The 25,314-nt window shown below is 35.5% G+C and overlaps 1 long non-coding RNA gene across 2 annotated transcripts in view; it reads right to left on the bottom strand.

The window, feature by feature from the left end:
- The window catches only part of LOC146441630 (uncharacterized), a 134,144-nt gene that overhangs the window by 82,207 nt on the left and 26,623 nt on the right, over positions 1-25,314 (bottom strand). The window lies entirely within an intron of this gene.

Below are 25,314 nucleotides of genomic sequence, written 5' to 3'. Positions count from 1 at the left end.
AGCAAGACCAATATTCATATGTAGGGAACAGACTTTTTCTGAGCAGGAAATGCACTCATAATCCTGTTTGCTCTCTAGCAGACAGGCATTAAAATTTAATTAAGAAGACCTCAGCTTTGCTTTCAGTCAAGATACCGACATTATTTGGAGAAGATTCTGTACTTCTCTTTCTTTGGCTTTCCTTTGCCCTGGCCATTTGATGATGGCTTTTTCTTACCCTGTACTTGAACAATAACTCACAGTCAATTCTAACTCACTTCTAGCTGCTACTGTAATAATAAATAGAAAGAAAAAGCAAAATGTATAGACAAATATAGCATTTCAAATATCTCGACAAGGATTATATTTTGGATACTAGTTCAGTGTGGAGCTTCATGAGAGATTAAATAAGTCTAAATGTCAGTGCACCCTTTGCTCTGGCACATTTGCTTATCTTGGCTCTCTGATGTGTCAGCTCACTTGCAAACTCAGCAGAAAACTAACCCAAAAAAATAGAATAGATTCCTGCAAGCTCAGTAAGTTGAATTGATTCATTGGTAGGCCAAATGAATGCTGGAGCTGCTATAAAAGAAGAGGAAGGAAGTGAGGAAATGCTGTAGCCCAATTTAAATGTTTGTGCTGCTCAAGAATTTTTTTCAGTTGCACAAGAAAAATAAACAGTTTAGAATGCCTAACAGAAAATGCCTGTCACCCATGATGACGTCTTTTGTAGTTTTTTTTATTTATAAATATTAAAAAAGTAATATTTCTGTTAAATGTAGACTTCAGGTTAGTGAAAAATAAGCTGATTGACTATTTGCTAGTATTTTAACATCAGCAGTCTAGAAAAATATAATTTTTTGTATAGTTCTCCCTCACCTCTAGTTTCTGATCACAAATAGAGTTGGTTGCCACTTGTTTTCCTCTCTATCTTGTAAAGCAAAATAAAACCAACAGAAAATTATTTATTCTTATCACATACTTGTAGTGGATATTGACTACTATAAATATAGCAGCAGCAAAAACACTAAGGAAAAGGTGGATTCACTATTCAGTAGGGTAAGGAACCTGTTGGTACAGGACACAGAAAAGGCCAAGGTACTCTACACCTTTCTGATTTTCTTTTTTTTTTAACTGGTAGAATCTGCTCTTACATGATTCAGCTCCTTGTACTGCTTGCAGTCTTTGCAAGTGAAGCAGTAACCACAGTAGTGGAAGACACAGTCAGGAGCATCTGAGTCATCTGGACACACAGAAATTAATGGGCTGCGGTGGGATTGCTTCCTGAGGTACTGAGGGAACTGACTGATGGCTCTGCAAGACCTTTACCATAATGGAAAGGTCATACTAATCAGGGAACTTGCTGGTGATTGAGCAAAGAAACATCACAGTCCTCTTCAAGAAAACAAGAGGGAGGAGCTAGGGAACTGCAAGCTAGTCAGCCTCACCTTGGTCCTTGAGGATGTTATAGAGCAAATCCAACAGAAGTCATTTACAAATTCATGGGTAACAAGACAATGATCAGGAACAGCTCACATGAATTTACCAAGGGCAAAGAGCCTCTTGCTAAATCGTGATGAACCAGCTAGCTCTGTGAACAAGGAGAGCACATGTTGTTTTCCTTGACTTCAGCAAGGCTCCTGACCCGATCTACCATGGTGTCATTATAGGCAAATCAGCAAGATAGGAACAGGACAAGAGAACTACAAACTGAATGGAAATTTGGATGGATCTCTGGCAGCTGCTCACTTAGTGATATCCTTTACGGACTGACCCTTGCATCAAAGTGTTGAATGACTATATTAATGACATGGAATATGACATGAAATGGAACCTCCCCTTAGAAATTCAGTAAATACTGAATTGTGGCTCATGGTCATTATGCTGGACAGCAGGGCTGCCACTGTGATCTAGGCAAGCTTGGAAAGATGGGCTGATGGGGACTTCATGGGAATGAACAAGGCAAATGCAATTTCATACAACTAGGGTAGAATAATCCCACGAAACAGCACAAGATGGGGATTGGCTGATTTGGAAACAGCTTTGCAGAGGAGAACCAAAGGGGCATGGTGAACAGCAAACTGAAGAGGAGTCAGCAATGGGCCTGGCAGAAGCAGGGTGGTAGAAATCAGGCCACTGGGAGGTGATCCTTTCCCTCCACTCAGCATTTGTGCAACTGCATCTGGAATATCATGACTGCTTTGAGCAGAGGTTTGTCCTAGATGGCCTCAGGGGGTCTCCTCTAGCCTTAAGTATTCTGTGATTCTAAAAACCTAGTTTCATACACATAATACCTAATTATTAAGGTCAATGCTAGCGAACATTATATTTGTTGTTCCTAGATGATGTGTCCTTTCTGGGTGCTTAAAGATTTGGGGAATTTGATTCACAATTAATGTGACTACTACAATCTAGACAGTAAAAAATCAGTGCAGAAGTGCAATGGTATTGATGTTCTCGATCATGTCTTTCTAGTGTGAGTATTTATGTAGCACAAACAAGATTCACCAAATTCTGTCATAGGTGGTTACACTTAAAATATGGAATGCATTCTGTTAACACTATTTCCCTTTCAGTTGTTTGCAATCCTCCTAAACCACTGGAGTGAATACCTGAGAAAACTACATACTTTTACCCTCTTTAAACTTTAGTGAGTGAGGAATTTTTTTTTTGTCCTTCCATAAATAAGGAATTCTTGTCTATTCTTTATGTCGAGTGACAGTTTGTCAAGTATGTATCTATCATTCATTTATAGCCTTAATTTTTGTACTCTTGGAAAAATCTCTTTTATCTGAAATACTGATTGCAAAATTAGAAGTCAAACTTTTCACATTAATGTACTGAAGAGTTATAATTGATGCCTTTCTGTATAGCTTTTTGAGATGTCACAAATCTCTTGTTAATCTGGTGACATTTTGTGATTGAGAATGTATTTTTTACACATTCCATAAAACATGATTTTGTATAAAATGCTAGATATCAAAAGCATAAAGAGTAATTATAATTATTATTTTTCTTTAGATTAAAATATGTAACAGAAATTTTTGCATAGTTCCCACAATAGAAGTACATGGCATAAAGATTTAGTACTGAAAGGAACCTGCGCTTTCTTCACTGAATAGAACTGTGGAGTATACAGCACACATAAAAATGAAAAATCTCATTTCTTGTGCAAAAAACTGAATCTACAGAGAATTATTAAAAAGTGGAGCCACAGCATAATGACATAAAAATTTCCATGCTGACTTTTCTGAGACAAGATGTATGTTACAATTGTGCTACATTAATAAAAGATTAGCTAAATATGCCAATTATCTCTTCAGTGTAAAATTTCCCCCTCATTCAGTATGAATAGGAAGTTGGGAACTATTTTAACAATTTGTTCCATTTTAATCATCACAAGATAAAAATTTACATTAAAAAAAAAACCTGAGCTTCATTAAAAATAGAACCTTTTTTTAAAATTCCACTTCTTTTTTTTTCTTTTTTTATTCAGATGATATCAGAATAATTATTAAAAGTTCTGCCCAATTCTGTTGTAAGCATTTCCACTGTTTCACTGGAACTGTTTGTAAGGGGCTTGATCCAGGTCTACAGAATGAGAAAGGGATTTTTTTCTTCTGATTTCAATAGGAGCTAGAATAATTTGATAATTCTGGTTTTGCGATCATAAATATAAAATATTCAGTGAAAATAGAGTGGGTTGGGTTTTGGGGTTTTTTTGGGGTTTTTTTTTCTCATCAAGAAAGTATATTCCAAATGGAAATGGTCAAGGCTTATTTTCAATTTATTTAGTTTAATGCATTTACTTTTGTGCAGTTAACAATGACACAAGAAAGAGTTTATATATCTAGTCTGTTCTAATCTAGCTGGTATAAACTATTGATTTTAGTGAGGGAGGACAGTAACAATCCCAGTCTGATGAGACTTGTCTTGATTTTAGGACACATTCCTGGATCAAATCCCAGGGTAAGACTGTCAAATGCTTCTACAGAAGCTTAAAACCAGCTACAATTAAAGCTCATTGAAAGGTATTAAATGAGAAGAAAGAAAAAGCACAGAGATTCTATTAAACAAAATAATGATTTTCTGTGTACATTTTTAGTAGAAATGTGGTTTTGTCTTGTTACATTAGCAGAGGTTATCCTTGTTGTAAATATCTCTATCTGCTATATAAATATACATTTGAGACTTTAAAATGTGACAGTTTAAATTTCTATAATTTGTTGCTGAGTTTTTCATTGTCATTTTAATGCTTGTGAATAACATTCTAACAGAATTCTTAGAATCTAAAAAAAAAAATAAATACAATAACTTTATTTTCAATATAACTGAAAGCCAAGACCAAGGTTTTTAGTGCATTGGGGGCAGCCATTTCCTATTAATTTCTGCTTATCCATATTATATCAGTTGAATATTCAGAACTGTACATAAGGGATTTCAATACCCTGTTTCAATTAATTTCTAATGATAATTGGGAATCAAAGCCCTTTGTAAGGCTTTGATAACCCAACAGAAATATTTTAAGGAGGCCTATAAACATTTAGGGAATAATTCTACTTCAAGCATGTGAGTTGACATTAAGAGAGTTACTTATGTTCTTTAAGTTAAACATAATCTCCTTTTTTTATCACTTGCATCCAGTTAGGGGTTTAATTCAGAATGAAGTAGGACCCTTTCAGAAGTTTCAGTGGAAGTCAGTGGTCAACTGTGAAAATGGGAATTTTCTGTCTTGATGGATGAGATCTTCACACTCTGTATTCCCTGGTCTGATTCACATTCCATTTGGAGGAAACAGTGTAAAAGCAAAAGAAAGACAGCTCGGTACCATCCATCTTTTCTTTTTTTCTGCCAACCCCAGCTCAAACAGCAGCATTCCTAGTGTTCCCAAAGTTAAGTTTCATACAAGATTAACAGGAGACGAAAGCAACTAAGAGTAAGAAATTAATAATTTATGGTCAGAAAAAATAGAAGTGCAATTGCAGTAAAAAAGATGCTGGGAGGTTGTTCCAACTGTAGTCCTATAGCAGAAAGGATCTAATAATGATGTGGCTGCAGGCAGGGACAGTGACAGGAGGACAGAGTAATATATTAACAGAATGATGAGACAATATAACGCTAAACAATCCTTAATGTTTTTACTGATTTTAGAAAAAAAGGTGTTATTTTCTATATTTGCATACTTAGCGTGCTTTAGAAAATATTATTGTATTGAACTAATGACTGAGAAGGAAAGAACTTTCAGTTTCCAGGCAGTAATGGTAAAATTATCTTCCAATATTTATTAAATTTGTTTTCTTTCTCTTTCATAAGTAATGGTGGAAAAAACTTATTTTTAGGATATCATATGCTGGTGCCTTTTCTGTCTTTTTATTTTCGTAATTAAACTGATGGTCGGAGGTGCTGCACAGGAAAAGCCCTGAAATAAGAAAAAGAACAGTGCATTAAAGAGAAAAAAGTGTTAAAACTTGTGGCCATGGTGCCACATTATAAGTATACTTAGATATTTCAAATTTCATTCCATGTGTTAGATTGAGATTGTTACACAAAACTGTCTCCTTGGCTTAGTAAGCTTTTCCAAAAAAGTTTCTATAATGGAATTTCTTTGTCTAAATTCCCTGCTCGTCTTGATTTTTACTGTCCAAACACACATATGCACAAAGATGCCAAGAGACACACATTCCTTTCTGTAATGGGAGGAGTTTCTTCATATCTGAGAAGCAGCTGGAAATCTTCTGTAGGACTAAGGTGGGATTATAGTTCCATTTTAATGTTTATACTCACAGATAAAAGCTATTGCCCATGCAGCAGGGGAGATAAGATGGCTGACAGCACTAAGCTGCCTTCACTAAGCAATGCTGATGGCTGCCTTTTTGGCAGCCCGGGGCACTGTGCATGATTAAAGACAGAAACTTAAGCTAAACCAGACACTTTAAAAAGAAATACGCTTTGGAATAATGTTAACTCTACTTAGCACCTAGGATTTCACTGTATATATCTTAATAGTCTTAAGCAGCTCCCTTTGTAAGCAATTCATCCAGGAGTTAATGTGTCAAGTTTAATACGCATCAAGAAATGCTCATTTGTAACTAAGAGGTTCATAATGCAGAGGAGCTTTTCATCTTGGACATGTAATCACCAGCCTCCAAGCAGAACACAGCAGAATGTACATCCTGTGCTTGAGCTCCAGAACAGCCACAAGACAAGGCTGGCACAAATTTTCTTGCCGTTATTTCCCTTCTCAGTCTCCTAAATTCCAAAGAAATCCATATATGTTGGACAGATGCTGAAAATGTGCAGAAAATCACAAGCTATTTTCACCAGAAATTGTGTATGTAACATTTAAGATTTGTCTTGGCTAGCTCAGGAGGCAGGAAACAGCTGGTGAGGCAGGAATGCTCTCCTTTTTTCCTATCTTTGCCTGTAATAAGCCCAGTCCCATGCTGAACTTATTAGGAATGTTTGTCAAGTTAAGGTCACTGAAAGATGAAAAAACAAGTAGGAGTAATCAGGCATGCTTTGGCTTTCAAATGGATGGATTTCCACCAGCTGTGATCCACTGAGGTCCTTTCCAGCCTGACCCATTCCGTGAATCTCCTTGCAATGCCTTTGTATGTTATACACTCATATAACTTCCTAGATGGAGTTTAGCAGATAATGCAGCCTATGCACTATAAAATGGCAAGACTTTAAAGAGAAGTTTTTGTAGGCAAGCTGTCAGGCAACCAGCTGGGTAAGGAAGGCTGAAGAACAAAATTAATGAAGTCCTAGAAGTGAGAATATTCAGGTCTTCTTCATTTATACTGAAGCTACTTTGACAATTACTTTATGTTTTTTCAAATGTGATATAGTCTTGACAATTTTTGAAGAAGATGAGAAACTCTGCATTTTATATTTTTATCTTTAATTATATTAAAGATAAATGACATCCTGTCTTCAGAAGGTGGTCTTTCCAAAAACATCTATTCCATCCATTCTTTCTTCTAGAAAGATCCATGATTTTTCAGGTTCATCTGGTTATCCAAATTAAAATGTTGTCATAAGGACACTATGTGAGCTTCTTATATCTGAGCTTTACTGTCATAAAGCCGAGTTTCTGCAAAAGGTTATTGGTTTATTTTTGCACACAAATTTATATCAGTTGAAGAGCAATGCTCTTTAATGATATTCTAAACAAATGTAGTTGGTTAATATTTTTTATAGTATCAAATGTCTTCTTTTTATCTTTTTTTTCTTACTTATTTGGTTTTTTTTCCCCACAAAGACTGATTATTCATCTAAGAAAAAGTTTGTTTTTTTTTAAAGAAACGTACTGCTGTAAATAAAGAATCCATTAGTGTGGGGGTACTTGGCTGAGAAAGTGCAATAGCTTTAATTTGTTTTAGGTTGTAACTTCAGAAATTTAAGTTTAAATCCTCAGTCTGATTGGTTCATTTAAAGAGCAACAGCCACAATAACAAAACATAAGGCCCTCAAACAGTTTTTAAGCTCTCAGAACAGTGTCCTTGCTTGGGAGAAAGTGACAAGAAGAGTGTTTTTGATAGATACTTAACATTTTTGCAGTAATCAATTCTGTATAATTTCCTGTGATCCTTTATGAAATATTTGCAATGGCTGCAGCTGTAGAAATATAATTTTTGTTCTTGGAACACCATGGGTGAAAGGGAAACAGATTTTTGCTCAGGTCTAATTCTGTAGAATTATCTAAACAAGAACATTTAAATTTTCTTTTGATTCTTGAAAAAAACAGTGGGATTTCACTATTTATTGGTATTAAAAAAACCACTCAACTAATTCCACATAGCAATAAGGAGGCTCTGTTCCAGGGAATGCAGAGTCTAAAGAAGCAATGATATCCCATTAACATCAAGTATTAGAACAAATTGAGACTTTATATTTGAGGGAAAAGCCCCAAGAATGTAAAACTTACATGCCCTTTCTCATCTCACACACTAAATCTGTGACATTGTTAGGGACAATTTTAGATTCTTAGTATACTACTTTAACATTCTCTGACAGAATTCTGCTAGAGAGCTGAGAAAAATAGTAGAAATTATCTGACAGAAAGCCTTAAACTGTAGGTATGGCTAGATTCTCTCCCTGCCACCACTAATGGAATCCTGCTATTGACTGTGGCAAGGCTAGAATTTCGTGCAAAACTTTAAGCAAGCTATTTCCATAATAATCTTGGAAAATGGTGTAATTGATCAAGCATGTGATTCTAAATATGCAAAATAGAGTATTAAAACTAAGAGTCTTTTCTTGAAACCTCCAGGCATATATTTGAGTGTTGGAAAACGCAGTTTTCCAGCAAAACTCATGCTAACTGAGCAGGCCTGAGCAAGGCTTCAGCGTGGTCAGGCCTCAGTAAAATCCTGACAAGTTGTTTTGAAGAGCTGACGCCTGGGAACCACAGCTGTGTTTCTGAGCTGTGGGAAGAATGTCATGAGAAAGATTAGGGAGTCAGAAGTGTTATGAGAAAGAAAAAGGGAATTACCAGGAGGATCCCTGAATGTGTGAGAACAGACTGCAGGTGTGTGTGTAACTATGAATAGTAACTTCTGTAACAGTATATAAGTCTCTCGTTTGGTGAAATAAAATGGAGCTTACTTTATATCTCATATTGAGACTGCCGTGAGTTCCCTCTCGCCACGGTGTTATTTGAGCATTATTTTTCTTTACCTACCCAAAGTAATCCCTTCAAAATTTCTGGTAAATGGAAACATCTATCAAACTTATTTTCAGAGACATATATAGGATGTATATATATGTTATGTATGGACACCCTGGCAAATATGATGTTGTGTCAAATTAGAAAGGCTCTGGATTCCCCAGGAATTCCAGGAAAGTGAAAACCTGAAAACTAGTTCCAGGAAAGACTCTTATGGAAAAGGAGGAAAAGGAAGGAAGAGAAGGAAGAGAAGGAAGAGAAGGAAGAGAAGGAAGAGAAGGAAGAGAAGGAAGAGAAGGAAGAGAAGGAAGGAAGGAAGAAAGGAAGGAAGGAAGGAAGGAAGGAAGGAAGGAAGGAAGGAAGGAAGGAAGGAAGGAAGGAAGGAAGGAAGGAAGGAAGGAAGGAAGGAAGGAAGGAAGGAAGGAAGGAAGGAAGGAAGGAAGGAAGGAAGGAAGGAAGGGAAAGAAAGAAAGAAAGAGAGAGAGAAAGAAAGAAAGAAAGAAAGAAAGAAAGAAAGAAAGAAAGAAAGAAAGAAAGAAAGAAAGAAAGAAAGAAAGAAAGAAAGAAAGAAAGAAAGAAAAGAAAGATAGGCAATCCCTGATGAAGAGAACATAATAGTATGTAATTATGGCACCAACTAAGCTATGATCACCTCTATTCTAAAGTTAAATGATAGTTGCAGTAGCCAAAGACGTACACAAGTTTAGGAATACAAACAACTGCAAAAGAAACAATTAAACACCATTATTTAGAAAACTAAACCAGGCCAAAACATTTTTCTCTTTCCATTTCTGTTTGACAGCTGATGACAGTAAGGGACACCAAGGGTCAGTAGAAGAAAAAAAAAGGCCAAAAGAAGTAATTTCCTGTGATGAAAAAAAGCAATAACAAAATACAACTAGATGTGAGAAACTAATAAAAGTGACACTAACATGATATTTTGTTCACAGGACATGGTAAGCTAAGAGGAGCACCAAGGTAAGGGGTAGGCTAGATACAGATTTGTGGGTAAATTAAGCCCTGTTTTCCCCTCTGGGTGCATGCAGACAGATGCCCTGAAGCTGAGAGCACCCCACATAGGTCCTCATACAGTATGACTTGTGGGATATGGGCCTCAGTTCAGTTGTGACACAAAGAATGTTGGGGATCCTCTCAGGGGGAATGGGATAACTTACTCCACTAAAGCTCTCTGGGAATCCATGGAGTAAAGGTGCCTATCAACAGCCTACTTCATGACCAATATGGTAAGACAACCTAAGAATAAAGAATTGATAAGAACTAAATCATTAACAAGCTTGAATAAGCTATTCAGACCTTCTCTAATGGGTTTTAAAACCCAAGTTGTTTCTATGCTAAACTCTGAGCTGCATTAATTTAAATGGAGGTGGGTTTCGTCACCTTCTTTTTATTATGTTGTCTTGCTTCTCTTGAAAGGCTGTGAAGACAAAGATGACATGTGAAGAACTAAGATGTCCCTTGATCTCACTCATTCATATAATTGACATTTAGAGAGTGTCATTGCTGCAAAATTTTGGTGATTGTATATGTTGTCAAGAGCAGACCAAGGCAAAGCAACTGAAAACAATTTAGCAGAAAGAAAACACATTCGTGACAACATAATCTCACCCTTACTTTTAGATGCTAATGCTTTTGGAGGCAGAACTATGTAGTTCATAATGTGTTTGTAGTGCCTAAGAAAGGATATTTCTGCTTATTTAATCTCTAGGCATTGCCTTGAGTCCAAGGAACAGTTAATTTTTGAGACAATATAACAATTTTTATGAAGGAATTTATCTTTTAAGAAAAAATTAACTTTCTAGGGAAAGAAAATTCTAAACTTGAAAATATTGCTGAGTTTTTGCAGACCAAAAAAAAAAAAAAAAAAGAGAAAGAAGACCTAAATGAAATTAAGACAGTGTTATCTTTGTCAAAATAATGAATCCGTGGCCAATTTTAGGAATGCTTATGAAAACCATGTAGCTTCTTTTCCAAGTGTAGAACTGAAAGATAGATGCTTATATAAGATAGTTGGCTTATTTAACTGAAACCTTTTAGAAAAACATTTTAGAAAAGAGGGAAGACATGTCAGGAAAGATGGGGATATTCATTCAGCATTGAGTGAGGAGGTTGGAGTTTTTTCCTAATGCCTTACATAAAACTCCACAATATTGCAATATGTTATTAGCCTCCCCACCTCTCTGCTGCATATCTTTTCTTGCCTTCTCTTATATTACAGAGATAAAGATTTTGTCCAAGAGAACTGAGATTTTACAATGCCAACCACAGCAAAACAGAAATTCAGAGAAGAAAAGGCAGGGCACCATACAGTAAGTAGTCATTTGAGGCCAACAAACTATGACCATAACTACAGCCAGTGTCATTTTAGTACTCTTTGGTTTCTGATGATGAAGCACTAGCTTACTGCGGTGTTGACAACAATCCTATGGCTCCAGCTTATAGGTTGTCCATTTGCTACCCAGCCATCCACAGTAAATTTAATATACTGCAATCACACTCATCAGAAGCAGAAACGGACTCAGACTTAAGGCAACAGAAAAGACTGCCAACCAGGCAGAGCAAGGCAGTGAGAAACATTGGTGTGAGGTCTTTAGCTCATGCATCGTGCACCTTTTATCATGCCAATAGCTTCAGAAGAGAGAACAGCCAATGTGATCCAGGTGTGACTACTAACCAAGAGAAGAGAATGTGTGTAGTGATCATCACTATGATAAAACTCTAACTGTTGTTACTTTTTTCATCTGAGCTCATAAAGGTGGTAGTAACACCAAATCAAATGTATAATTAAGCTTTGTGATATGTTTGCTCCACAGAATTATGCAACTTACATTATTATTATGGCAGATTTTTCTAGTACAGAGATATATGAACAATACATTTTAATTCGTACAATCCTGTAATACAATGCATCATAAATGAAATCAGACAATTCATTAAGATCTCCTGCATAGTTCAGACCATGGTATGCCACACTGTTTTCCTCATGAAATCCATAACTTCTGGTTTAATTACTGCTTATCTTTCAGAGTGGCATCCAGCTAGATCTTCTAGGCTGTCCCCAGGCCATATTAGCTTCTTGTTGGAAACACAGTCAGATGATGCATTAGGTCCAAATTTTTATGTATGTATGTGGTTAGATATTTTCAAATTTCTTCCTGTAATCGTACCCCTACTATACTAAATGTGAAAGGTTAGCACAGTATGAGTGAGAAGTTCAAGTGTTTGTTTTGACAAACTTTTCTCATGTCCTTGAGAGTGTTTCTGGTAAAGAGCTGAAACTTGACCCTAAATTCTTGGTATCACACTCACATCAATTAATGTAATTAGGGCCGAATGACCTAAATTGAGATCTCTACTAACTATCCCAACTGAGAGCTCAGTCAGCTGGTGTGTATTGCAGACACGAGGAAGAAACAAAGAGAAAAGCTTACTTATCCATATTTCTCCCAAATTTCAGGACGTTTTAAAAAAGCATGTAAATTTTAACAGCTCTGAATCCTTTCTTTCTAGCCAGCTATTGCTGTATCAATGTATTTGCACTATGAATAAATGTAAATGAGTGGGTGCATATGTATTTCTGTACATATTAGCAACAATAACTGAAACTATTCTACCTGTAAAGCATCTAGAATAATGACTGTGTCATGGCCTGCTGTTTGAGACATAAATTAACAAACAACTAACAGCTGATAAACTATTTTCTTTCTAAGATTCTTGTAAAAAGTCATCAAGATATGGCCTTTGAGATGGCTCACAGGTTCATTCTTTGTACTTAATATATTCAGTGATTTCTGTCTGCTGCATTAAACACATTGCATCAGCACACTGGCCAAAATGACTCAGAAAAATATGTGTTTTTTTCATTTATTAGGTTTTACAGCAAAAAGGCTAAAAAATCAACTTTATTTCCAGTAAATTCATCTGGATTCTGCCACCAAAAAGTGATTGTTTCATCATGTTTAACACTTCAGAACCATGTAAGAAGACATGACGTAAAGTACATGTGCAAAAAACTGACCAACCATACTCCAGAAAGGATGTCTGATCTAATAATAGGTGTTATTTAATGTGAGAACTCAAATCCTGACCACACGAGGAGTTCTGATTCCCTGAAGCATAAAAGAATTCCTGCTGGATCAGACTGGCAGTATGCCTGGTCTGGCCTGCTTGGCTTCAGCTTTTTTGTTGTCTCTTTTATTATTACAGCTACCCTTGCAATAGACTATAAATATACCAAGTAGGGGAGAAAAAACATTCAAACAAACTAAACACAAGCAGAAATAGAAAATCTCTTTTTGTTCCAAGTCTTTGAAAGTAAATTCAAAATTTATGCAAGAGGTGTCTGTTTTTTTCATACTTAGAACAACAGGCTGACTCATCAGGTGATGTAGGGATGAGGATTTTTTCCCAGAATTATTCTCATGTTATGTAAAATTTTCTTTTAACACGAAGACAGTGAAGAAGTGTCATCAACAAAACCTGTAGAATCTAAAATAAGATAAAATAGAACTTTACAAGTATCATTGTTTGAAGTTATTTAGAGCTCTGTTTTTAACTCAAATGTTGGTGAAATTGTGTTTTAGTTAATTTGTGTCAGTTTGAGAAAACTCACCCACTGGAATCATTTTTTCAGACGTTTCTTTGAAGAAAGAAATCATATGGAAAGATTTTATTCTATAAGCGTTCAGAGAAAATTATTTTAGCCTTTCAGGGTTTAGTATATTTATCTATTTATTAGTTTAAACAATGGGAATAGGATAGGAATTTTTCATGAAATCTCTAATTTACTCTCATTACCTCCCTTATCCTTCTCTTCAGTTACTGATGTGTCCAGTCACAGTTTTCTCTCTCGGCTGAATTTCTGTGACAAAATGTTAATATATAATTCTTTTCCTTGCACAGTTTCTTTGCCCTCTAAATTGTTTAAATTGCTGGATAGTGTTTCTTGGCAGCAGTCACTAACAGCAGTTAAAATTTTACAACCTTTACTTATAATTACAAATTGGGCCATGAAGGTAGCAATTGAGAAAAGTGCTTTTAAATTCATCCTGTAAACTACTCAGTGTTTGTACCACTCCAGAAGTAAAAAATGAAATTTCTTTTCTCTTATAATCTCGATCTTCCAGAAAATCTGGATTTTTCAAATCCATTTTTACATTGCTGTTTAGAGGCATAAACAAACTCTTTCTGAAGCATGTATTGTTTATTAATATTGATAGCTGAATTTGACTCTTTTTTAATAACATTAAAATGAGAATTGTGGACAACAGCTAATTTTTGATTAGTTTAGAATTATTTGGTATTACAGAAATAATTAAGAGTTTGACCATGGCAGTGGTATTAGGAACTAATAAATGACACAGACCATTTTAAAATAAAAATCTCATAAAAGTAGGTAAAAATATTTTGACAATTACTTTTGTGTAGCAATACAGTGAGTAGTAAGAATAAATTTGCAGTCATGTTGATGTATTTTGCATGTGCTCTTTTTAGAAGGATGAGCAAGATGCAGAGACACTGTTAAAACTGGAGGATTTCTGTTGAAATCTGAACTGAGGGGGCTGGGAGGTGAGGTTTCGCAGTTTTCAGTCTTTCCTTAAAATGACTATAAGATCTAATGATATTGACAACTTCCCAAAATTTGGAACTGCAATAAAGTCTATTGTAAATTTGCACCAGATATCTTCATTAGCCAAGAAAAATTTGTCCAAGCAGATTGTGCTGGATTTTTTCCCCAAATTTTAGTTGGTTGCATATTTTAAGTAATACTAATTAGACAGATTAATCTTCTCAACAATGTGAAACTCATAGAAAAACAGGAAATTCAATTTAGTTTCCTGTTATAACTTTTTATTCTTGATTTGATAACATAAAAATACATTTAATACTTCTAATTTCATTCAATCAAATCATCTGTTCTATAGGAAGAACATAGGTAGTGCATATTAGGGGGAATATTTCTGGCACATCATTTGTGCCCTCTTCAATGATTGAACAAGCTGGACTGTGTTCCCCAAAGCCTGCTGAACTGCTTCCAGAGTTTTGAAAGGTTCTCAAAGAAGTTATTCAAAGAAATCAGATTTCAGTTCAGTTATCAAACACAGGGGAAAAAAAGAATCTCAGGTAATTAAATTTGCATATTTAGATTGCAGATTAAATTCCACATTACTTCACACCTCATGCAAATTTGTTGTATAGTGTTGCAGTGCTTTCTCAGATAGTTTTATTTCCATGCTTTCCTTAGCAATGGGTGAAATGCATCTGTCTGTATCTCACCTTCACCTACAAATGCTCTGTTGAAACTCAGCATTGCTACATTGCTACAGACAAGCTGACATGAAGTGCAAGAAGGTCCATACTGTGGTATGCAGGAAGCCAGAGAGTTGTCTCCTTCCTCTGAGAACTTGAAGCTATCAAAAGCTTTATACAAGAATAAACTAAGATTTCTTTTTCATTCATCCATCATGGTCAACCCTTTCATTTGCAATACACTCACAAAATAATTTTCTTGTCTCCTATTATTGTCCTAAATAATGACAAACCACTGTCATATACAAGGTGCTGATCTTTGCATGCCAGTAATGTAACAGCCATGCTTCATTTTTGTCTCACTAATCCCAGGTCTGGTTTCCAACCTCAGAAACAGCAACTGAACAGGTTATTATGTTTCCCAATGGCTTTTCATTTTAAGTTGGAAATGGAAGACAATTTTCATTTCTGACAATCTAGTGCACATGAATCACTTACATTAGAGAAAGCTTGCAGTGTGAGCATGGTAACATGAAATAACTCATTTTCCTACTCATCCAGTGAGCTCCATCCAGACACAAAACAAAAACAAACAAACAAAAAAAGAGACAGATGACAATTTTTTTTTCTTGAGTCATTTAAATTTGGCATTCATTCTGCTTGAAGTGAAATTGAATGGATGGGGAATCTTCAAACAGTTAAAATAAATCCTTTTGGAGCTAATCCATGTCTATTTTGAAGTCAGTGCTAGTTTTTCTAGTTGACTTCATTGATGCTAGATCAAATAGCTATATGTAGAGGTGTGGCTAGCACAGTTTTTCCCATGGGAAGTTTTCTTGTGTTTTTGTAAATAAAGATAAAGTTTGGATGTTTTGGAACAGTGTCCCAGAACTTGGACAGTGCAGGCCTGGCCAATCAGGCCTGGGGGAAGGCTTCTGACTGACCAATCTGGGTGACTTTTGAGAACTCTATATATGTGATGAAATCAAAACAATAAAGGTCATTCCTTCTTGCCACTGAGAACTGGTGCCTTCATTACTCTGCTTTCCCATGGGAAGTTTTCTTGTGTTTTTGTAAATAAAGATAAAGTTTGGATGTTTTGGAACAGTGTCCCAGAACTTGGACAGTGCAGGCCTGGCCAATCAGGCCTGGGGGAAGGCTTCTGACTGACCAATCTGGGTGACTTTTGAGAACTCTATAAATGTGATGAAATCAAAACAATAAAGGTCATTCCTTCTTGCCGCTGAGAACCGATGCATTCATTACTCTGCTAGCTGCTCAACAGCGACATAGAGGTTTGTCTGTTTTCTTATTAGAAATTGAATTTGCAAGTGAACATTTAGCCTCATTGAATTTCATCTTTTTTTTTTTTTTAACTTTAGTCAGTCTAAGATTTCACCCATTACATTTGATATTAAATAAAACCCCACCAGCTTCCTACAGCCTGACATCAATGTGACCTAAGGTAGGAGCAAAAAATTCAGGATTGTGTATATTTAAATATTGCCACACTTCTAAAAGCAATCAGATGTCTCAGAAAAAAGTTTATGGGCAATCACAGAACAGCAGGCAGGCAGCCACATAAATGAAGCATAATTGGCTGACTACAGATTTTGGTCAATAGTAAAATGTTTGATAAGGTGACCTTTTAAATTACCCTGCTTTAAAGATGCAATCTTTCTGAATAGACAGACACAAAGAAGCCTATTAGCAATAGGTAAGTTGAAAAGAAAAGCCATCAATCACATTTGATGATAAAAAAGGTCAATTTTCAAATAGCCCATTCAACCACTGAAGTATTTTGCTTTAGCAGGAACAATTGCTTAATCAACACCACTTAGCTTCAATAGTTAAATTCTGTTCAACCAGAATGTGGTCATCCTGCTTTGGTATAGTTCATACCAAAGGAGGAGATTGCAGATCCCTTTTCTGTTGTTCCTCCAACTTTTGAAATATTGTTCTTAAAAATGAATTCTGTAGTTTGTGCTTACATGCTAGGAGAGCAATCCAGTGCAGCCAAAATGACTGCACAGCATAATCTGGAGCTCAAATGAAAATAGACACTGCTAATTACCTAGTCAGCCAGTGACTCACTTAAAACACATGACATTAACTTTAGAAATCTTTCAAAATCTCTTTCAAAATGCTGAGAATTGTTGTACAAGTGGAAAAACTCACATTAAAGAGGCAACTATACCATTTATCCTGGGGTGCACAGGTTTCACCTCTGTATGTGACAAGGTTCCATCTGCTGCACATAAGGACTATTCATTTAAGTTTTGTATATACAATCTCCATTACTCACTTGGTGTTAGGATGTAACACTGTATAAAACATCCGAGAGATTCAATAGCAAGATCTAAATACAGACAACAAGAAGTAGTTCCTTAATTTCTCTTACACATTTGTATAAGTCTGAAGGATACATTACAGTCTAATCATAAAAGATTTGGTAACATCTTAATTTATCAGGTGGAACTTAGTTGAAATGCTTATTTTTTTTCATGTCAAAAGGCCTCCCCTGATTTCATTTTTAACTGAAACACAAAGAAGGATGTCAAGGTACAGACTTGTCTGCAGGTGATTAGCACAAGAAAATCCTTCCTTTCCATTACATTGGTGTACAGAGCTTTGCCTTTCTAGCACTAGATTTTATTGAAAAGCATTTCATTTTATATGGAGGTAAAATTGTTAAACAGTTATTAATTTCATTTTACCATAACAATGAATGTATTACCTTTATGTAAGGTGGAGTGAGTTCAGTGCAAATACAGACTAACACATGTCCCAGGTTTCGTTAGGAAAAGCAGCAGAGATTCAGGCTAGTCACTCTACTGTAGGAATGACAGTTCTGCTTTTCATATTAATCTCGTTTTTTTAAATCTCTGAGACAGAAGTTGACAGTTTTAAGACAACAAAGGGAAAAAAAAGGGGGGGAAAGAAAAAGAAGAAAAGACAATTTGTCAGTCTTTACATGAAACATTGCTTTTTACTCATTTCTGGCCTCTAAACATGAAAGTTCTTGTTGGTGTCCCCAATTAAATGTAGGAGATCAAAGAATCAGTGATATATAACCTGCTGTCTGTCTAGCAGTATTTCAAAAGAGAGATCAACTGAAAATTATAGAAAAATGTGCCATAAGTTGCTAGAATGTAATTCCTTTTTTCTTTTTTTTTTTTGCTTTTGCTTTTTAAAGAAACAAGAGTGAAAATGCAGGAGATCTTTCCTGACTGTTCCCTGTTATCACACAATTATGTAGGTATCAACTGAAGCATTGAATGAAATGAGGCAGAAAGACCAAGAATGTAAAGTTCAAAAAGTATTTGTGTCAGAAATATCAAATTGCTATTTGTCTTTGCTGGCATCCACAACAGTATACAAAGTACTCTATGTGGCCTATATGACCCTATTTCTGAAAAATTTTATTTAGAATAGTAAAAAAAAATAATATTCAGGTAATATTTTAGATAAATAATAGGAAAAAAGTAATTATGAAATATTTTGCATTTCCTTTCTTTTCCTCCTACATTTCCCCTCTAAATTCAGCCTTTCCAGTTATTCAAGTCCAAAAGTCTGAGAAAATAGATGAAGAAAGAAAAAGTGGAGAATAAGGAGAATTGTAAAGATGAGGATTACTCTTTTTATCAACACTGTCTCCCCCTAAAAATGTTGGAATAATATATTTTTGCTGTAAGTATGGGTTTTAGTTGACTTCCCATTGCAAAAATCTTCTGCTGAATGTTTCTGAGCTTTCCGTCTTGCTTTGACTGTCCACATAAAAACAGGTTATCTGTAAATATCTGTTGTAACTTGGTAGACTGATTCCTTGCCTGATTTTTTTACAGCATAGAGTCAGAATAGGTAGAATTTAAGTCCCAGTGCCATTCTCATCCCCTGATGAAGACAAGATACCTCTGTGACTATCAAAGCATTGACACAGATTTTTGTGGCCTAGAACTCAGTTTCTGCTTTTTGTTGGAAGTTTGGGTACTAAGATTTAGGTCTTCAGTTTCACACATCTTCATAGCCTCAGTGCTGCAATTCTACCTCTTTTAGACTGTTGCTAAAATAAACTCAAACATACCACTGATGCAAGATTTAGCTGTAACTTTGCCTATGGGAGGAACATATTACTCAGACTTTGTGTTCTTTACACTCATTGAATGGATGATGTGTGAGTTTGAAAGGCTCTTTGCTGCCAGAGCTACTCTGCTATCCCCCTTGTGTACGCTGCTTTGAGATTTCCAGATGAAAAGTGCTATAAAAGTTCTAAATGGCATTGCTGTTATTATTTATTATATATTAAGCTAGAGTAAACTGCACATTACTTTTTTATGTTTATGCTTGGAAAGGGGGATGTATAGATAACTCATATTTGATAATGTAGATATTTGGAACATTTGCTCTGTGCCCTACCATCTGTTTTCATTATTAAAGCCAAGAGAGAGTTTTACATGGGCAGAAACAGAACAAATATGGCAAATTCATTTCACTGTCATATGTATTGAATCAGACATGGTTCTCTGTTCACTTTCTAGTTTTCATACTTCATCCAGTTGCAATTGCTTTTTGTTTTCAGTACCCTTGTGCCAGTCACTAATGGTCCACATCAATGGGTTGTGAGAAAGTTAATAGTTTAATAAACTTTATTACAATGAGCTGTCTCTATAAACATCTCAAAATGTAAAATTACAAATAATTGCTTCTCATTAGCAATGGCCTATAAACAGTTTATTGGTTCACCAATACTGAATCTGTATAAATAATATGTGCAGGACCAGACGAAATAGCTTACATACTATTAAACACACCCTGGACTATGGAAAGCAAAATGCAGGACAGCAAAAAAAGCAAAAATCCAACATGAAGAGCCACAGTGAAATTTATTGCTTTTAAACAGAACTCCCAAGGAATTAGCATAAACATTTAAGGTACAAAGAAATCCATAGATATACAGCAATAGATTTCAGACAAAGATAAAATTTGCTGGTTTCAACTTTTTTCAGATTTTCTGTTGTCACATTTGCCTCTAGTTTTAAACTCAATAACAAAGCCTTCAAAGATAATGGTAGAATATGTTAAAATTCTTGTGCAAAATAAGTCTTCACCGTCAATGTGATGCCTGGCCACTAAAATCATATTAATTGCAATATTAATTGCTGCAGTGTGAGCCACCTGCTAGGTAATTACAATTATATAAAATTAAAAGGCTTAAATCTTTTAAACTGAAATGTGATCTTGGGTTCCACAAACTGACTGTGGTCACTGTCAAGCATGACACACATTACACATGTGAGTGGTACTCAAAGTCCAACATTTTCAAGAAATAATGTGCTGTAAGGTGTTTCTCATAAGAAAATCCAAAGCACCAGCCACATACAGAAATCTGGCATCAATTTTGGCTTCAAGGACTTAATTCAGACGGACACTATATGAAAATGTATCAGAAAGTGATAAACAGTTAAGAGCCATATTTGTAAGTAAAATTCCTTGAGTTAGTCTCTGTGCTGGTTTCAGTTAGGAAAGATAAAATTTTCTTCCTAGAAGCTGGTATGGGGCTATGTTTGGATTTGTGCTGAAAACAGTGCCGACAACACAGGGATGTTTTTGTTATAGCTGAGCAGTGCTTGCATGGAGCCAAAGCCTTTTCTTCTCCTCACACTGCCCTGCTGTCAAGGAAGGAGGGAGTGCATGAGAAGCTGGGAGGAGACACAGCTGAGACAGCTGACCCCAACTGACCAAAGGGATATTCCAGACCATATAATGTCACACTCAGCACACAAAACTGGGGAAGAAGAAGGAAGAGGGGAATGTTCAGAGCTATGGTGTTTCTCTTCCCAAGTCACCACTGTGTGTGATGGAGCCCAGCTTTCCTGGGTGTGGCTAAACACCTGCCTGCCCATGGGAAGCAGTGCATTAATTCCTTGTTTTGCTTTGTGTGTGTGACTTTTGCTTTCCCTATTAGACTTTTTCTAAACCCATGAGTTTTCTCACATTTGCCCTTTTGATTATCTCCCCCATCCCACCAGGAGAGTGTGAGTGAAAGGCTGCATGGGGTTTAGTTGTCAACTGAGGTTAAACCACAATAGTCTCAAAAATTGAGACGGAGGCACGTAAGTTAAATGATTTTCAAAACTTCAGAGCCTCAAGAGGCCTCAAGAGCCTCAAGAAGGCAAAAGGAATAGGCTTTTTAAGTTCATAGGTTTCAGCTTTGTTTACTTTGATGACTAAAAACCAATATTATAGGATTGTTGCTGATTGCAGGCAAAATTGCTCAAGTGCAATTTTTAAATGCCTTATATAATAAGACTATGAAATTATTCCACACATGGATTGTTTAAAACAGCTGCAGTAAGTGCCTGAAATTATTTCATCTAGCACAATGCCATTTTAACTACTTTTTTAAATTTAGAAAAATATATGCAATTAAGGTGCAATTACAGAAAACTGAAAGTGTCAGTGTAATTAAAATACATTAAATGTATAAATATGTCCACAATTCCTTCTGATTTATTTTTCTGCTTCTATACTCTGAATTGTTTTTTCTAGATAATTTCTTTCACATATATTTTAGGAAGCTTAGCTGGTGGAAAACATTTCCCGTATGTCAGAATCATTTAATATCTTTCCCAAAATAGTTAAATTAACATTTATTTTAAAATCAAATTAGACATAACATCAAGAAAAGCTGTAATACTAGATCAGAATGTGGAAGTAGAAGTCCTGATAGCTAATGTTCAATTAAACCAAGAACAAACTCACTCAGCATTACTTTCGGTAGAAAGACACTCCTCATTTTGCCTCCCTATAACTGAAAAGGGTTGAACTGTTTGCTTAAGGAACAGGACTGAAAAAGTTAAAAGTGTAATAATTAGTATAGTGCAGAGGAAACTTAAAAGAGGTGTGTCCACCTTCTCTCACTGTACTAGACATCCAGGAAAATTGAAATGCAGCAACTTTATGACTGATAAAAAAAAAAAAACATTCTCACACAAGCAGCTTTGGGAACTAATTGCCTGAAGGTATCACTGAGGCCAAGAGCTTATCAGGATTGAAAACAGGATTTAACATTTACAGAGATAACAAGAATATACAAACCTGTAATAGTAGGATTAAGTGTTTGACCCTGCACCAATTGGATTGAATGGGATTCCTATGATTTCAGTGGTGTGAGATCCAGACTAGAAAAGAGAATTTTAGAAAGGATAAAATCCTCTTCCTTCAGAATATAAGAAAGGCTTTAACAATCAGAGATTAGGAAAATATTTTTCTGACAATGAATCCCATAAATTTGTGATGGATGTTTCTTTTCTCTTGTATTAATCTGGGAGTGAATTAATCTTTATCTTTCTTTTTAGGAGTAAGCCTAAAAGCTCTATCAAAATCCTCATCAATAAAATGTAAGTCAGTCACAAATATAATGGATCTCACCTACTTAGTATTAAGGTACAGTTAGAAATAGTATCCAGTATATGCAAAAAAAAAAAAAAAAGAAGGGGGATTTCATATTGTATTTAAAAGAATATTGTACCTCAACTCAAGTCCAAATGAAAGCAAATAATTTCTAAGGAATGTTAATATATCTTGCAGGTAATGTATACCACATATTTCTGCAGTGGCTATAGAAATTGCTCTAATTTTTAACTGAATAGCAGAATTATTACTGCACATTCAGATGTAACCTGCAGATATGATTGGAGCATTTTTTAAAGCTAACCTCAGCAGTCTCACCCACCATTTCATTGGAGAGCCAATAATGCAGTTATGCCAATAATTAAATATGCAAATATGGATTTAACTCCAGAGAACTTTAAATTGCTTTTTGTTTAATTTCCACTGTGAAATACTGCCTTAGTGTTACTTCCAAGTTTCTCCAAATCTAACCCAGAAAAAGAGAAGAATCATGAAATCATGTTAAATAGCAATAAATTTCCCATTGCTCTTTCGCATGTGATGTTTTCTTGGCATGCCAAAATGTACATGAGCAAACAATTGCAAAGCAGAAATTATTCCTTCTGAATTATTCTGAAAATTAATTTGAAAATAATTTTCTGACAGTTACTACTCCTAGATATCAGAATTATGACATTAAGTATGAGCGAGAAAATTTGGATTTCTGTATGGAGAGAAAAAGAAAATGTTTAATGTTGTAAATTATTTTTTTTAAGATCAAGCACTTAATCAAAAAAACTTTTATTTTGTTAGATTTGTTTATAATGAATACATCTTATACATGCACATACATCTGAGTATCTAGACTTTACATGTTCACTTGAAGGCAGCTGCCAAAAAACCAAGGCTGAATTATTCACAATAAAAAACATTGTCTAAAATGATGACACTCCCTAAACATTGAAAGGAAGTTAGACAGAAGTTTTAAATGAAAAAGAACTCTGTCTAAATATTCTTAATACTTCAGAAACATGGTTTTTGCTTAGGAAAGTTGATGACTGAATTCGCAAGTGAATTTTAAACAAACTTTGAAATTGGGAAAATATGTGAATATATGTATTAGATCATACACTCAGAAGGTGTTGCTTCATATACAAAGAAAAAAATTTACTTTTTGGACACCAGCTGTTTTCCAGCAAAGCAGAAGGCTTCTACTCTTTGAATTAATCACAATTATATATAACAACATCAATTGCTCCTTAGTTTCTTCACACAAGAGGTATAACAATTTCTCATTCAAGCTCAAATAGCAATTTCTAGTGCTACTTTTAACATCATGGCTGAAACATAAGATTGCTGCTAGAAATTCATGCTACTATTAAATAATTTAAGAATTTTTGGTGTAGTAACTGATGGTTGTGACCTCACACTCCTTGAAATTAATTGCATGGATAGATTCACGTTAATTTTTTTCTTACAAAAAGACATAATGCTTCTATTATATTTGTGTATAGACGTATTGAAGCAGACTTTATCTGAAATACATTCTGGATATTAAAGGTGGTATTGGGAATTTTCTCATTTCACACCAGGAGTCTAAATGTTACTCATGTATCATAGAGAATTTTGGGTGTCACTGTAATGTGAACAGTGCTGTGCAAATAGATCACCCTGGCACGTGTATTCCAGTTCAGAAGAGAATCATTAACTTGACCTAACAAGCACGTTATTAAGTTAAAGAAGCTGCATCCATCAGCTTCCTGGGATTTTGGTGAGATGAGGGCGAAGTGTAGTGGTGGACTGTAGATAGCAATAGCAATTCCTAGTCTTATCTACTTTCTTTGGTATTATTTATATTAGAGGATCATCAACATTTTTTTCTCAAGGCAGCCTCTCCTGGCAACAGTAAGATTCACATTTTTACCTATAAACTTTATACAAGACATACATTCTCTATTAACTTAATTTCAATTCGAGGATCTCATTAAGATCCCAGATAATTGATAAAATTTTCAGAAACAATCCATTTCTCACTTTATCTGTTTTTAAATAGATGCAAATCACAATATTAAAAAATTCAAAATTTGCTTTTATTTTCTGTACTTTTAGCAAAATCTACTTGATATCATGGCATTTGTGGTAATAGCAGAACAATGCTCTGTAACCTTGTCATAAACATAATGCATTGTTACATCATAAATAACTCATAATAATGAATCATATGAATTCTAGAATCATAGAAAATTAATGATTGGAAGGAACCTTGAAGGTCATCTGTTTCCAACCTGCCCTGCCATGGGCAGGGACACCTCCCAGCAGACCAGGTTGCTCAAGGACTTATCCAGCCTGGCCTTGAACATTGCCAGGGTTGGGGCATCCACAACTTCCATGGGCAACCTGTTCCAGTGTCTCACCATCCCCAAAGTAAAGAATTTCTTCCTAATATTTAACCTAAATTTATTTCAGTTTGTACCCATTATTCCTTGTTCTACTACTACCGTTCCTGACAAAGAGTCCCTCTTCTGCTTCCTGGTAGATCCTGTTTGGAGAGGTCTCCACACAACCTTCCCTTCTCCAGGCTGAACAGCCCCAACTTTGCTTGTCTTCATAAGGGAGTTGCTCCAGTCCTCTTACCAATTTTGAGGCCTTTCTCTGGACCTGCCCCAACAGTTCCATGTTCCTCTTATGTTGGAGACCCCAGAGCTGGATACAGCACTCCAAGTGGGGTCTCAAAAGAGCAGAGTAGAGGGAAAAAATCACCTCCTTTGACCTGCTGGACACCTTTTTGGATGCAGCCCAGGATTCCATTGGCTATCTGGGCTGTGAGCGCACATTGCCAGTTCACTTGGAGTTTTTTATCAGCCATCTCTCCAAGGTCCTTTTCCACAGGGCTGCTCTCAATCACTTCACCCAACCTGTTGGTGTTCCTGGAATTGCCCTGACCCATGTGCAGCACCTTGCACTTGGCTTTGTTGAACTTCATGAAGTTTGCACAGTCCCACCTC

Source organism: Lichenostomus cassidix, chromosome 2 (assembly GCF_008360975.1).
Source record: "Lichenostomus cassidix isolate B80296 chromosome 2, HeHo_3.0, whole genome shotgun sequence".
NCBI classification, from domain to species: Eukaryota; Metazoa; Chordata; class Aves; order Passeriformes; family Meliphagidae; genus Lichenostomus; species Lichenostomus cassidix.
Note: the sequence above shows the minus strand (reverse complement) of the source record. Positions and strands in the feature narration are given on the sequence as shown.